Source organism: Peromyscus leucopus, chromosome 5 (assembly GCF_004664715.2).
Source record: "Peromyscus leucopus breed LL Stock chromosome 5, UCI_PerLeu_2.1, whole genome shotgun sequence".
Classification (NCBI taxonomy): Eukaryota; Metazoa; Chordata; class Mammalia; order Rodentia; family Cricetidae; genus Peromyscus; species Peromyscus leucopus.
The window spans coordinates 24282094-24294661 of NC_051067.1; the positions used below are offsets into that span (position 1 = coordinate 24282094).

The window sequence follows — 12568 nt, forward strand, 5'->3', positions numbered from 1 at the left end:
AGTGCTTGCTCTGTGGTAGTGTCAGTCACTAATGCTGGTTGGTGGTTGGTCGTGGCGGTATTGGCTGGCTTATTGCCCAGACAATGGCTTGTGGGTGGAAACTCTTGTCTCAGATTTTAACAACTTTTTGCTTTTCTGCCCCTTGTGCACAGGATACATTTGGTGTCCATTGCCTTCTTCTCTGTATAAATCTTATCTTTCATCTTTACTGAGGGAAGCATATTACAAAAGAGCAAACAGATGCTTTACTTTGGTCTTGCACCGTGGTGCTGGGAAGTACGTGGCGGCACCAAGGCGCGAGAATCTTCATGACTGAAATGCTGCACATAAAATGTCACCAAACAAGGGGGAATGCCCCAAAGCCCTTTGCTTTCCAGCATTGTATCTACTGTGATGTATTTTTGAAAGCCACCCAAGTATAACTATTTATTTTAACTAAAGTAATCGAGATTAATGTCAGCAGTTATGACACACACTGTCTGCTAAAGAATACATAGAACAATTGCTCAGGGCAAGCTTCATTAAGAAATCAGATAAAATTAGTAAAACTGATTATATTTCAAAACTCAGCAGCAGCTAAAATTGCCATTCAGGAGCTTCCAATTAACACAATTGGTCTTGTTCACAATCAGCTATTGTAATCTCATTAGCTTATTATATTTTAATCACGATGATAACAGCACAGCAAAATTTTATTTTCCATGGCTAAAATTTGGCCAAATTGGGCATGTGGCCTACCTAGCATTAAACACAGGGACCTTTGGAATTTTGGCATCTCACCTATTCCTTTGGGAGAATTAACCCAATCAAGTGTCAACTACACATAGGTCCCCTTTCCCTGACAGTGAGAAGCATGCTACACACAGACATCTAATTTGGCATCTGCTGATGGGGGGATTAATTATGTAGCTGACACTATGGCTCAAATCGTTTTGGAATGGCATTTGGAGAATTCACAGTTCCTGTAAGAAAGGAAAAGAAACATGGAGGAGAAAGGGGGAAAGAAGACAGGCACCAATGGGAAAGTATCCCTGAGCACCCATGTTTCACTTCTGGACCTTTCTGTTTCACTGTCTTGGTTCACAAATATGTTCTAAAGATACCATCTTTGCAAAACTATGATTTGTTGTTGTTGTTTTGGTAAAAGCAGCAGCCAGCCTGCAACTAGGAAACTGGTGTGTCACTGATCCTCGTACTGCCTGCTTCAATGAGATTATGTTCTATTGATGGCAACTGGGGTGTAACAGCCATCTACAGAAAGCAATAGGTTGCCCTATTTTCAGGCTGAAAATGCTGTGTGTTTTATGATCTGCCTCTATCTTGCACACCAGGGATGCGTCTGTGGCTAAAGCCATAATAGGATTTTCCTAAATGATAGAAAAATACAAATATTCTGACCAACCAGCTTGCAGAGGTTGCTTATTTCCCAGCGAACTTTAAAACTGCATTTTGCCTCCACCTCTTAAGAATATCTTTGATTTCCCTTTTGCATGATGAGGGTTTTTACAACAGGCGTCGTGATCATTAATTGTGTGCTGCGAAAGGGAAACAAAAACCAGAGAGGCGGTGTGCCAACAGACTTACAAATCCACGTTCTTGGCAGGACCCCATGACACAGGAATGACAGGACAAGGGAAGTATCTGTACTGAGCATGCTGGGAAGTTCAGAAATCCTTCCATAGCCTTGAACCCCCACTATGTTGTTTGGAGCAGTAGAGACTAATCCTATCTTTAAAAAACAGCTATTCAGCAGTTTTGCAGCTCAGAGTATTTTCCAGTCCATAAATAAACAAATAAATAAGGGAAAGTATCCTTGAAAATCCCAGGAGGGAAAGTTAAATGAAAGTGGAAGATGTAGTCCTTCTGTGACTATCATATTACCATACCTAAGCACTGAAAAGGTGAACGTTCATCATTATTAAAATCATTCAATTTGTGTCTTTAATTATAACTTTTGGGGGCATGAATGGCTCCAGAGAAATTAGTCTTCTATTTGCTCCATGAAAGAATTTAATAAGTAATACATTATGTTAACTGATTTTTAAAAATCCATTTAATTTCTCCCTGAATTCTATTTTAGGCTGATGAGTTCTGATATTAGAGAATTTTCTATCCAGTGACTCCTGCTCATATGGTCATAGATCATTGTTTCTTAAACCATGAGGTTCTGGACTTTGTGTGTTTATGATTGAAGTTATATATCACTTAATTTGAGGCTCCTTCTATTTGGCTGCATATTAACCAGCTCCATTCCAATCATTTGAATGGTGGTCCCAGGTTGCCTTTGAGCCACCACCTCCATTTCTATTGGTGACACTTGCATATTTAGAGGGGCTCAGGTTTAATTCAATCCATAAATCTCTTTTTCCGTGTCTGATATTCAGATGGATACCCATGTGACCAGGATGCAGCATAGGCTTCATGACAAGACTAGGTAAGCATTCTCCAGATAACTGAGCAGAACATTATTATTGAAGTTTAATACCAATCTATTACTAATTAATATTGCAAATAAATGAAAATTACGATGGTAGGGTATCCTTGGCATGGGAGATGGCGTGGAAGGCAGTACTAAATGATTAAATTTCAGCATTTCACAATGGGGCTGTAATAAGTACTTACAGAAGGGACTGGAGAGATGGCTCAGAACTTGCTTCTCTTCCACCCACACAAGTTCGATCTCAGTACCACTTTAGGTGGCTCCCAATCATCACCTGTAACTCTAGCTTCTGGATCTGATACCTTCTTCTGGTCTCTGCAGGCACTGTATGCATGTGGTATACACTCATACACACATACACATAGATGAAAAGAAAGAAAATCAATCTTTAAGCATTTTCATTAGGAGAATGAAGTCAGCCCATGGCTCAGCAAGGCCTAGGCTAAGTTAGCATTAAGATCCAAGAAGGTTCTGATGTGACTTCATCTGAGCATTTGGACATCCATAATGGTAAGCAGTATCAGATACAGTGTTGAGTTTTCCTTGAAGAAATCTATCTGAGAACAATCATGAATACATGGCCGATCCTATTAGATGTAGCCAGGAGGTCAGAGTGTGCTCTGTGAGAAATACATAGGGGACTAAACACAAACCATTTTTCAAGATGCTCTGGCTTCAGCTCCCTCCTCTCTTCCAACACCCTCTGCCCCTCCTGGGGATGAACTTGCTACTCCCTTCCTCATGTGCCTGAATTTCTCTAAAACTGCACAGCAAAATATGTAAGTATTCTTCAGGTGAAAAGAAAAGTGGATTGTCATGACTCTAATAGGGACATTGTCCTATGTAGTTCATACAAATTCAGTAAGTATGTTTTACTGCGTTATTCTCAGATTTCTTTACTTAGAGTTGTAAAAATCTTATTTTAGTAGAGTTAGCTGGATGAATCGTGCACCTGTAATCTCAGGGCTGGGAGTGTGAGGACTGGAAGATCCCTGGGGCTTGCCAGTGAACTCTGACTCCCAAAGTAGGTTCTTGAGGATGACACCCAAGGCTTTCCTCCAGTCTCCACATGCACAAGCACAGATGTGCATCTAAACACACATGTATGTGGATATACAAGAATGTGCACGCATATACATTCACACACATATAAAAGCTTCACACATGTATAAAAGCTCCTTGTACTTAGCTTGAATTGTATGAAGTTACGATTCTTATGGGTCAAAAATTAATGATTTCCTATGATTTTATTGATTTTGTGTTTCTAACACATTCTTGCTGTTTGGTCTTTCAAAACAATACAAAAAGAAGAGCACAGTCCAAATGGGCGTTTTATTTTATTAGGAACAATTTTGGATGTGCTACCAATCATGAATAACAAAATGTTAGTGATTGTTAACATACTAATGTATGCATAGGTAGGAGTATACACCATCCATTGCCTGGGCAGGTACACAGGTAAACCAGCTGATTGTGTGTGCCTATCAGAAGTTCAGAGGTCCACCCCCTCAGCTCCCATGGTACCGATCATTAAACCACCCATGTTAGGATTAGCAGCTAGGAAAGAGCCAATGAACCTCTCCAAGTGTGGACAACTAGGAATAGCTAGTGTGTTTGGTTATCCAGCCAATTAAAAATTAATTATTCTTTTCTTCACTGAGTGAATGTTTATCTAGTAGCTATCATGTGTCATTGAGTCATGTCTGGGTCACAGGCAACTACAGTTTAATTGGAGCAGCTGCATGCCTTTGATGATGTAGCTTACTATTATCTTCTTTCTAATAATCTATGCCCACTGGTTATAAGGTACATAGAGAAGTCCAGAAATGTCTTGAAGTTTAATGTCTTGAAGTACCTAGATGAGCCATGTGAGAGTACTCCAGTTCTTCCTGATTTCCCAGGAGACTCTGGTACTGCCTCCCACTCCCATTGTCCCAGTATTCCATGACCATACTCGACTTATAATTCATAACTTCCACATCAGGGTTTTTAACCTTGTTACTGTTGGCTTTGGGAGGTGGGACTATGTTCAGTGAGTGGGCTGTTCTGTGCTTTGTTTCAGTATCCCTGGTGTCTACATGCCAGGGATGTAAAATCCACATTTCTCCTTCCATCCTCCCATCGTGACAACCAAAGAAGACTCCAGATCCTGCCAAATGTTTCCTAAAAGGCAGCTTGCTATCAGCTCCAGAAGAAGATAGAGGTGATTTCCTATGAACTATGAGGCAAGCGTTTGCTTGTTTTGCATGACCTGAAGCCCTCAGAGTGACATAAAAATCTCTTCTGGCTGACTTTATTTTATTATTTATTTATTTATTTATTTATTTATTTATTTATTTATTTATTTATTTTGGAGCTGAGGATTGAACTCAGGGCCTTGTGCTTGCTAGGCAAGCACTCTACCACTGAGCTAAATCCCCAACCCCCAACTTTATCTTTCTTTTGCCTGTGTCTTCAAGCAGGACATCCATTATATGTGTTCATATCCAATCAAAGTTTCAAATTGCTCACTTGGTGGGATTCCAATACTCAGTTGGAATCCCATTATCCTAGAAATGGAGACCAGAGGATTGGGATCTCAAAGTACATGGCCAGTTTGAGGACAGCCTCACACGGGAAACCTCAATATTGTCACTTCACAATAATAAGCTATACTATAAGGAAAATGTTTTCTAAAAAATAGTTTTCTTAGAAGCCTGGGGGAGCCAGTCAGTCTCCCCTACTGTGCTATAACTAGCATGTCACCTATGTAGTTATAACTAGTATGATGTTAACTTTCACTATGAATGACATATTATCATGTGCTCAGGAATTATTGTCTTCTGTGAAGCCAATGAGAATGTCTCTGGAAGTTAATAGGTTATCAAAGATCCCTTTGTTCCCTTCTCTGTTAATGACAGAAGTTGTGCATATACAAAGCTCTCAAAGCAAAGAACAATTGAATAATTGACTTTAGCAGACTAGGAACATTTCCAAAACTCACCTCTACACTAGTCCCAGGGTATCTGAACTCCAGACAGGTGACCAGTGTACACCAAGAAGTAGAGGCATAACCAGGGAACTGCTTTGGGTTCCCATCCTTTTATTTTTCACAAGGAAAGCTGAGGTATTTTTTTTTTCTCCTCAGGAAAATGAAATTAATTTGGAGTCTTTCAAAATCTTGGCATGTAAAATAATGCAACAGAACCCCAATTTGGGGACTGCTGTGTTTGTGTTCCCTAGTTAAGCACCCTAGATATCAATACTTAATGGTATTCTCTAAGCTCAGCCAGTGAAGAAAATAGGCTTGTTATCTATCAAGGCACATTTTACTTTTTGACAAGTAAAAGGCAGCGTGGGGAATGCAGGAAGGCTGAAATGAAAGCTGAAAAGAAAACTCATAGAGCATCTGGTGTCCTTTATCCCCTGATGGCCTTTCATAGTATCATGCGATGAGCTTGTTCTGATTTAAGATTTGATGATTTGGTTTGAAAAGGGAAAAAAAAAAAAAAAACAGAAGTGGGGGTTGCTGCATGTAGCCTGCCTGGCAGCAAACTGAGATGCAAAAATCTGCTCAATAATTGGAAACACGACAGATTTTCCGCAGCCAATGCCAGTGGCATCTCAGTTTATCCATCTCTCTCAGCTGAATTTGTAAAGTGCATTATCTTATTGGTTTTAAAGTTTCCATTTCACTTACTTGCAGGGGGAAATTTGAACAAATCACTCATGATGGATTGCTTAATTTCCTAGACTGAATAAACCAGTTTTATGAGATTGCTGATTCCTGGATTATTGGTGAACAGAAGCATTGATCAATTTTTAACCTAAAAGGAAATGCTTACCAAATTATTTCATTTAAACAGTTTCATTATCGTAACCATAGCGTTGGGAATGAGCACTCTGGGGAAAGAGTTGAGAAGGGTCTTCTAGTAGAGTTTGTTTTTGCTTTCCCTTATCAATTCAGATGTTAAAACTGAGTTGAGCCAGAGATGTCAGAAGATCACTAATCACAGTACGTGAAATCATCTTTGATCAAAAAGCCAGAGGAAGGAAGACCCAGAGAAATACCACTTCCTTCCTAGAAAAAAAATGGGCTCAGTTGAATACACTGCTAATTTCTTCTGGCTTCATGTATAAAATGTAGAGAATAAGGAAAATCAAATATGATGAAATCATATTTTTTAAATTACATGAAGCATTTTAGGTTCATTGTCTGTGGAAGTTCTGTGGAAGTAGCCCGTGATGGTGAGCAAGGAAAAGAATGTGTATTTATTAACTGGAAACTTCTTAGAAGGGCTAACTTCACAGATGCTAAAAATGGCTACATTCCAATGACAGAAGTAATAATACAATCTTAACCTGCTCTATTTTTTTAACATTTGATTTGCATTTAAAGAGCAGTCACAAAAATAAAATTGGGAAAGCGATCTTGCTATCTAAATTGTAGACTTTGCATAACTAGACACATAAATTAGAATACAGTTTTCTTTCCATTTCTTTTCTTCAGTTTCTCCTGCTAGAAAGGAGAGTCCTGATATTTTTGTTTGGGTTTTGTTTTTTTGTTTCCTTTCTTTTTCCTTTCCAATGTCTTTCATGCTTACATCTTAGTGAATACAAACACTTCCCAGTAGGCATTGCGAGGGGAGGCAGCATCTCCTTGGAAGAGGCAAGAAGGGAGTTAAAAACTTTTGTGCGAGTAGACTTCACTGTGAAATGTTATCTTTTGTTAGTTCAAAGGTTCCCAAAGACATAAATTCTTCAGCACTGCCCCGAGGTGCTGGGGATGTAAATTGAATACTTTACAATTTGTAGACTGTTCCTGCAGTAATGTGTAGCTCCTCCGTGAGTGAGTGTTTGGGGATTTTTCAATTACTCGAGTCTGAAAACTCAGAGATTCTTTAGGGCAGAAAAAAAGATTCTTCTCAAAGTTGAGCCACTGATGTTCAAATTAGCTGCCAAAAGCACTGTAATGATCCGTGTTCCGCATTTTACTAAACAGGGAAAAATGACCCATTTTTGTCAGGGGGAACATAACCTCTTCTACCCACAGCCATGAATAACTGCTGGCCAGGTTAGGTGATAGGTTAAAAGTGAAATAAATTGTTCATGTGTGCTGTATATAATAGACTGATTTTTTTTCTAAAAAGATTCAAATGAACTTCTTTATATTTTTGTCGAGGGTGGGTGTTGAAATCATAAAAGTACAGCTTTTAGGTTTACTGTTGCCTTTTTTTTTTTTACAAAAATAATAAATGAAGAAGTGATAAAAAGGTATATAGTTTATGAGACTGATAGGGTGCTCTAAAAAGGCTCTAATGGTGTATAATTTAAAATTAGGTAAACTTCAGAATTATCAACAAGACAGAAAGCCCAAAACCAGTGAGAAAAAATTCTATCTAATTCTGCTAATTCATTCCTACAACATGCCTTCAATATTCAAGTCAATAATTAGGTTTTCATATTTTCCCTATGATAGAGCTTGAGGTGCACTAGAAATATTAAAACAAATGAACACAAGGGAAAAGTTACAAAATGAACAAAAGGAATAATGTAACACTTGTATCCTCTCACCCTTATATTAGGAATGAATTGTGGGCAAATAATGTCTGAATTAGAATAACAGCTCTGGTAGAATTTGTTTAACCAGGATAAAAGGTATTGTCTAGGTGTCATCTTTTTGTTTTACTAACCAAGCATTCTGTTGTGATGCTTGTATCGGAAGGGTCTGTCTTCAGACAGCTTAGAGTTTAGACCCAGACTTCCTTATTTTCCAAAGCTGCTTCTTCCCTAAGTAGGTCAGATAGTCTCCTGTTGTCATTTTTTGCAAATTTTACATTCTGTGTCAATGCAAACTGCTTCTGATAGGAAAATAAGTCAGGTTAAAGACCCACTTCATGGATGCAGTCAGACCTGTATCATCCAGAAGCTCAGAGAACAATCATTCTGCAGGACCCAGTTTTACAGTCCACGAGAAAAGAAGGATGAATTTTTTTAAAAAGGAATATTATTCAAATCCTTACAGAACCTTTAATTTGTTCCATACTTTCTCAACATGGTACTTTAGGAAAACAGGGAAAATACTAAGATGTAAAAAGATTAAGTGAAACACAATTAAGGTTAGGTCTGAATACTTGCTAAGACAGGGAGGTAGTTAAAACTTGTGTTTCCTGGACGGGGTGTGGATCTGGGGGAGAGGGGAGGCAGAGGAGTGGGACTGGGAGGAGTGGAAGGAGGGGAAACTTCCATCAGGATGTAATATATGAGAGAAATAATAATAATAATAATAATAATAATAATAATAATAATAATAATAATAAACCCTTGTGTTTCTACTTAATTGTATTTAGAAACTACTATAGTCCAAGCAATAAAGCACAGATAGAGACCTAATAATTGGTCTTAGGGGCTTCCCTCCTAAGGCTTTACTGCAAATAAAACAAGCTGAAGAAAATCAAAAGGGAAATAATAATCGATGCCTAGAAAAAAATTATATTGCAATCTTGGAAACTGGTTGTGTGGTATATGCCGATTTCAGACTAGCCTGAGCTGAACTTGTCTCAAAAACTCAAGACTGACAAAGCAAATAGCCTGTAGTCTTGGGAACAGGAGAACAGAATAATGCACTGAACCTTGGAGACAATGAGAAGCAAAGAAGGGAGGCAGGCTAGAGTCCTTACGACTTCTTAGCATAGGTGCGGAGGGACCAACAGGATGGCTCAGTGGGCAAAGATGCTTGACACCAAGCCTGACCTGAGTGCAATCCTTGAGACCCATGTGGTGGGAGAAGAAAACCAACTCCACAAAGTTGTCCTCTGGCTTCAGCATGCACATCATGGTATGCCTGTGTGTGCACATGTACACACAATTACTAACAACAAATGAATAAAATCTCAGGGTGTGGAGGTGTGGAATTCATGATGCTTATAGGGAACACCCACATTTCCTTGACCCAGAGGACACACACCAGTTGTGGAGTTGAAAGAAGTGAATAATGTTGCTGGTATAAAACCTGTCCAAGAATGCTTTGTGTCTCATTAAATTTAATGCTTTTATTTCTTCCTTACTTCTCCCTGGATTGGAAAACAAACTAGATCAAATTAGCATTATTAGCAAATTGACAATCCCTTTGGATTTTTATAAGCATTCAGACTTTTAGAAGCCAAATGAATAACAACAACAACAACAATCCAGACTTCAGAAAGTCTGTTGTTGAATAAGAAGTAAGCACAGCGGTCAGTTCACTACAAGTCCATTCCTCAACTTCCCACCGGAAAGCCATTCCCCTAGACTGTCCAACTAGAACTAGAACAGACAGAAAGAAGAGCCAGGCATGGTGACTCACGCCTGGAATCCCAGTGCCTGGGAGGTTGTTGCAGGAGCCTCATAAGGTTGAGGCCAGCCTAGGCTATATACAGAGTGTGAGGCTAACCTGGGCAACAGTATGAGAACACGTCTAAAGAGTACTCAGACAATGGGAAGGGGTAATTCAAATAAATGATAATTCTGAGAGAGAGAGAGAGAGAGAGAGAGAGAGAGAGAGAGAATGGAGGAGGGAAAAAAAAAACACAAAGCACCCCCCCCCTAGGATTCTGGCCATGCTTCTAAATGAACCTTCTATGAATGAAATGAAGCATTTGAAAAATTTAGTATAAATGGCAAAACTCTTTCCTTTTTAAAGTGAATATTATTAAACAATAGATTATGTTTCTCATATTGGTCAACAGTCATAAATTCAATAAATTATCCTAATGAGAGAATTTAGCCTAATAGTCTATTGTAACTTATTAACTCTAGCTAGACAGCTATTTAAATGATGAAAAGCTCAAAGGAGAAAATAGAAGTCAACTGGTAGCTGCTGTGCCATGAAATTGTTAATATCATCTTAAAATTAACTAACTTCTTATGAATTCAAAATATCAGTGAATTTTATGAAAAGTCGTTAAAATCAGATTTTAGTATTGCTAACTCCGAGCCCCACATTAAAGGCTGGCACTTTCCTCCTTTACTTAGTAAAATTATCTGTGAGAAATTCATGTAATTTTTAATATTCTAGGTACACATTTTATAATCGTTAGCAAACTGGAAGGTCATTTACTACGTGTGCTAGGACGCATCAGTAATGTGCATTTCTATGTCAGGGGCAGGTGATGTTCACTTACATTGGTTTTATTATTATTTTTAAATCACAGTTCATTGTCTCTACTCCAAGATCGGAATTCTGGTCAGCACCTCCAGATCTGTAGTCAAATCATCCCTGCCCACCAGCCCAGATATGCTGAGCAGTTTGCTGCAGACGCCTGCATCCTCATCTGGGCTCCTTGCTTGACTACAAAGCCTGTATAAACGACAGCGTGGCCCCTGTATTCCCTGGCAAGCCTCCCACTACTTGGCTATGGGCTCTGCTGGTGTGTAGAGATTTTTTTTCCATGCAGCCATCAGGGCCAAGGCTCACCTTGAGCTCCTTAGAACGAAGAAGAAGCGGTTTGAAAAGCCTGCGGCAAACACAGTCCTCGCCTCTCCTAGGAAGGAGAGGAAGGTGCAGAGAGGTTGCGGAGGAGCAGAGGAGCGTCTTGGCCTGGAGTTCAAGGCCACAGTTTCTGCTTCTGGGCTCCCCCTCCCGCTCACCGTGCCTCCATCCAGCAGCCCTGAGAAGTCCTAGCCGGCAAAGGCAGAGAAAGCCCTCATCTATCTGAGGAAAGAAGCCACGCCGATGGCTCCCTGGTGGATGTAATTGTGCTCATTACTGCCATTTACATTTCATCACCCGATTACCACAAATGCCTCATTACTGCTGAAGAGGGTTTTGCTGGGGAAAGGCTTGCTAACTATTCATTCCTGGGCTCCTATGTCACCAGACCGGCTGATTGGAAAAGGAGGAGGGTGAGGAGGAGCTGAGAAGGGGCGAAGGTGAAAAAGGTCCTCTATCAGATTTGATTAAAGGACGTGATTTAAATCGATATTTAATAAAGTGCCTGCTACAGCATAACACGGGGAGGTCCCTGTGCAGGCAGAACCGTGATTAGGAGCCCCACACTGCCTGCTACACAGCTCAATTGGGTTTTGTGTCCTGGCCTGGCACCTGTGTCCCTCAGAACTGCTCCTCCAAGGTAATAGGTTTATGAGCCGATGAACAGAGCTGATAGCTTCTAAATGGATTAACTAGGTGTCTGCAGTCTGGCGATGAATGCATCAAGCCAAAAGGGGGGAAAAGGCGTGGGGGGAGTGGCGGAGGCAGGGAGGGGGGAGACGGTTTGCATAAACAGGAGAGTGATAGGAAGTGTTGACAGATATTGTGTGTGTCGGGAGCCCCACAGGGTAAACATTGGCTCTGTGCCTGCCATTCAAGTGCTCTCTCTGAGTAATGGGTGAAGCTATCAGGCTGCTTAGCAAGCCAGGCAGGTGCCAGGGGACAGGCTGATACTGAAAAAGGCGTCCACTGAGCCGGGCTGGCCCATGGCTGCATCGGGAATGTGCCTGGGCAATCATGTTTTTCCCGTGTTTATTATGGAAAAAAAAAAAGAATGGAATCGTTTGGCTAATTCTATTCTTGGCAATATCTGCAAGGAGGTGTTAAGAAACATTCTGAGGATCAATACAGGGTTGGGTTTATTTGGGGGGTGTGGGTTGGGGAGAGGTGTTAAGTAGCGCCATCTACTGTGAACAAAGAATGATGGAAGGCAGAGTAGGTGCCATCATCCCTCAGAGACGCCTGTGGTAGCTGGACTTGTATTTTACATATGAAATTGCAACTACAAACTCATGGCTGTTTGCATATACGGTCTCATGTGTTAATATGCTCATGAATACAATATTTTCTCATATTCTACTTAACTCTTATCAAATATTCACCAACCAAAGGATGCTGGAAAGAAACTTGTTACAAATTTCTGGCTACATTCCTTAAATAGCACACACATAATCACTTTTACTAGAAAAAAAGGGCTGTAAAATCGGAATCTGCTAAAGGACAAGCCTTCCTCCATATCCAGTTTTAACGAGCTATGGTTTAGGAAATGATGCTGTATACGGAAAAAATAAAGTATATGTAGATTTAAAGATATACTTCTAACACCAAAAATATTTATTCATCTTGATATATAATACTTAATGACACAGTAAATATAGTCAGAACACAGACCACCCTAG

General features: G+C 39.9%; 1 non-coding gene across 1 annotated transcript; it reads right to left on the reverse strand.

Moving 5' to 3' along the window:
* Window positions 1-4789: 4789 nt before the first annotated feature.
* On the reverse strand, window positions 4790-4862 carry Trnaa-agc. The gene has a single exon. It is a non-coding gene; the product is annotated as a tRNA-Ala (tRNA).
* Between the last annotated feature and the right edge of the window lie 7706 nt (window positions 4863-12568).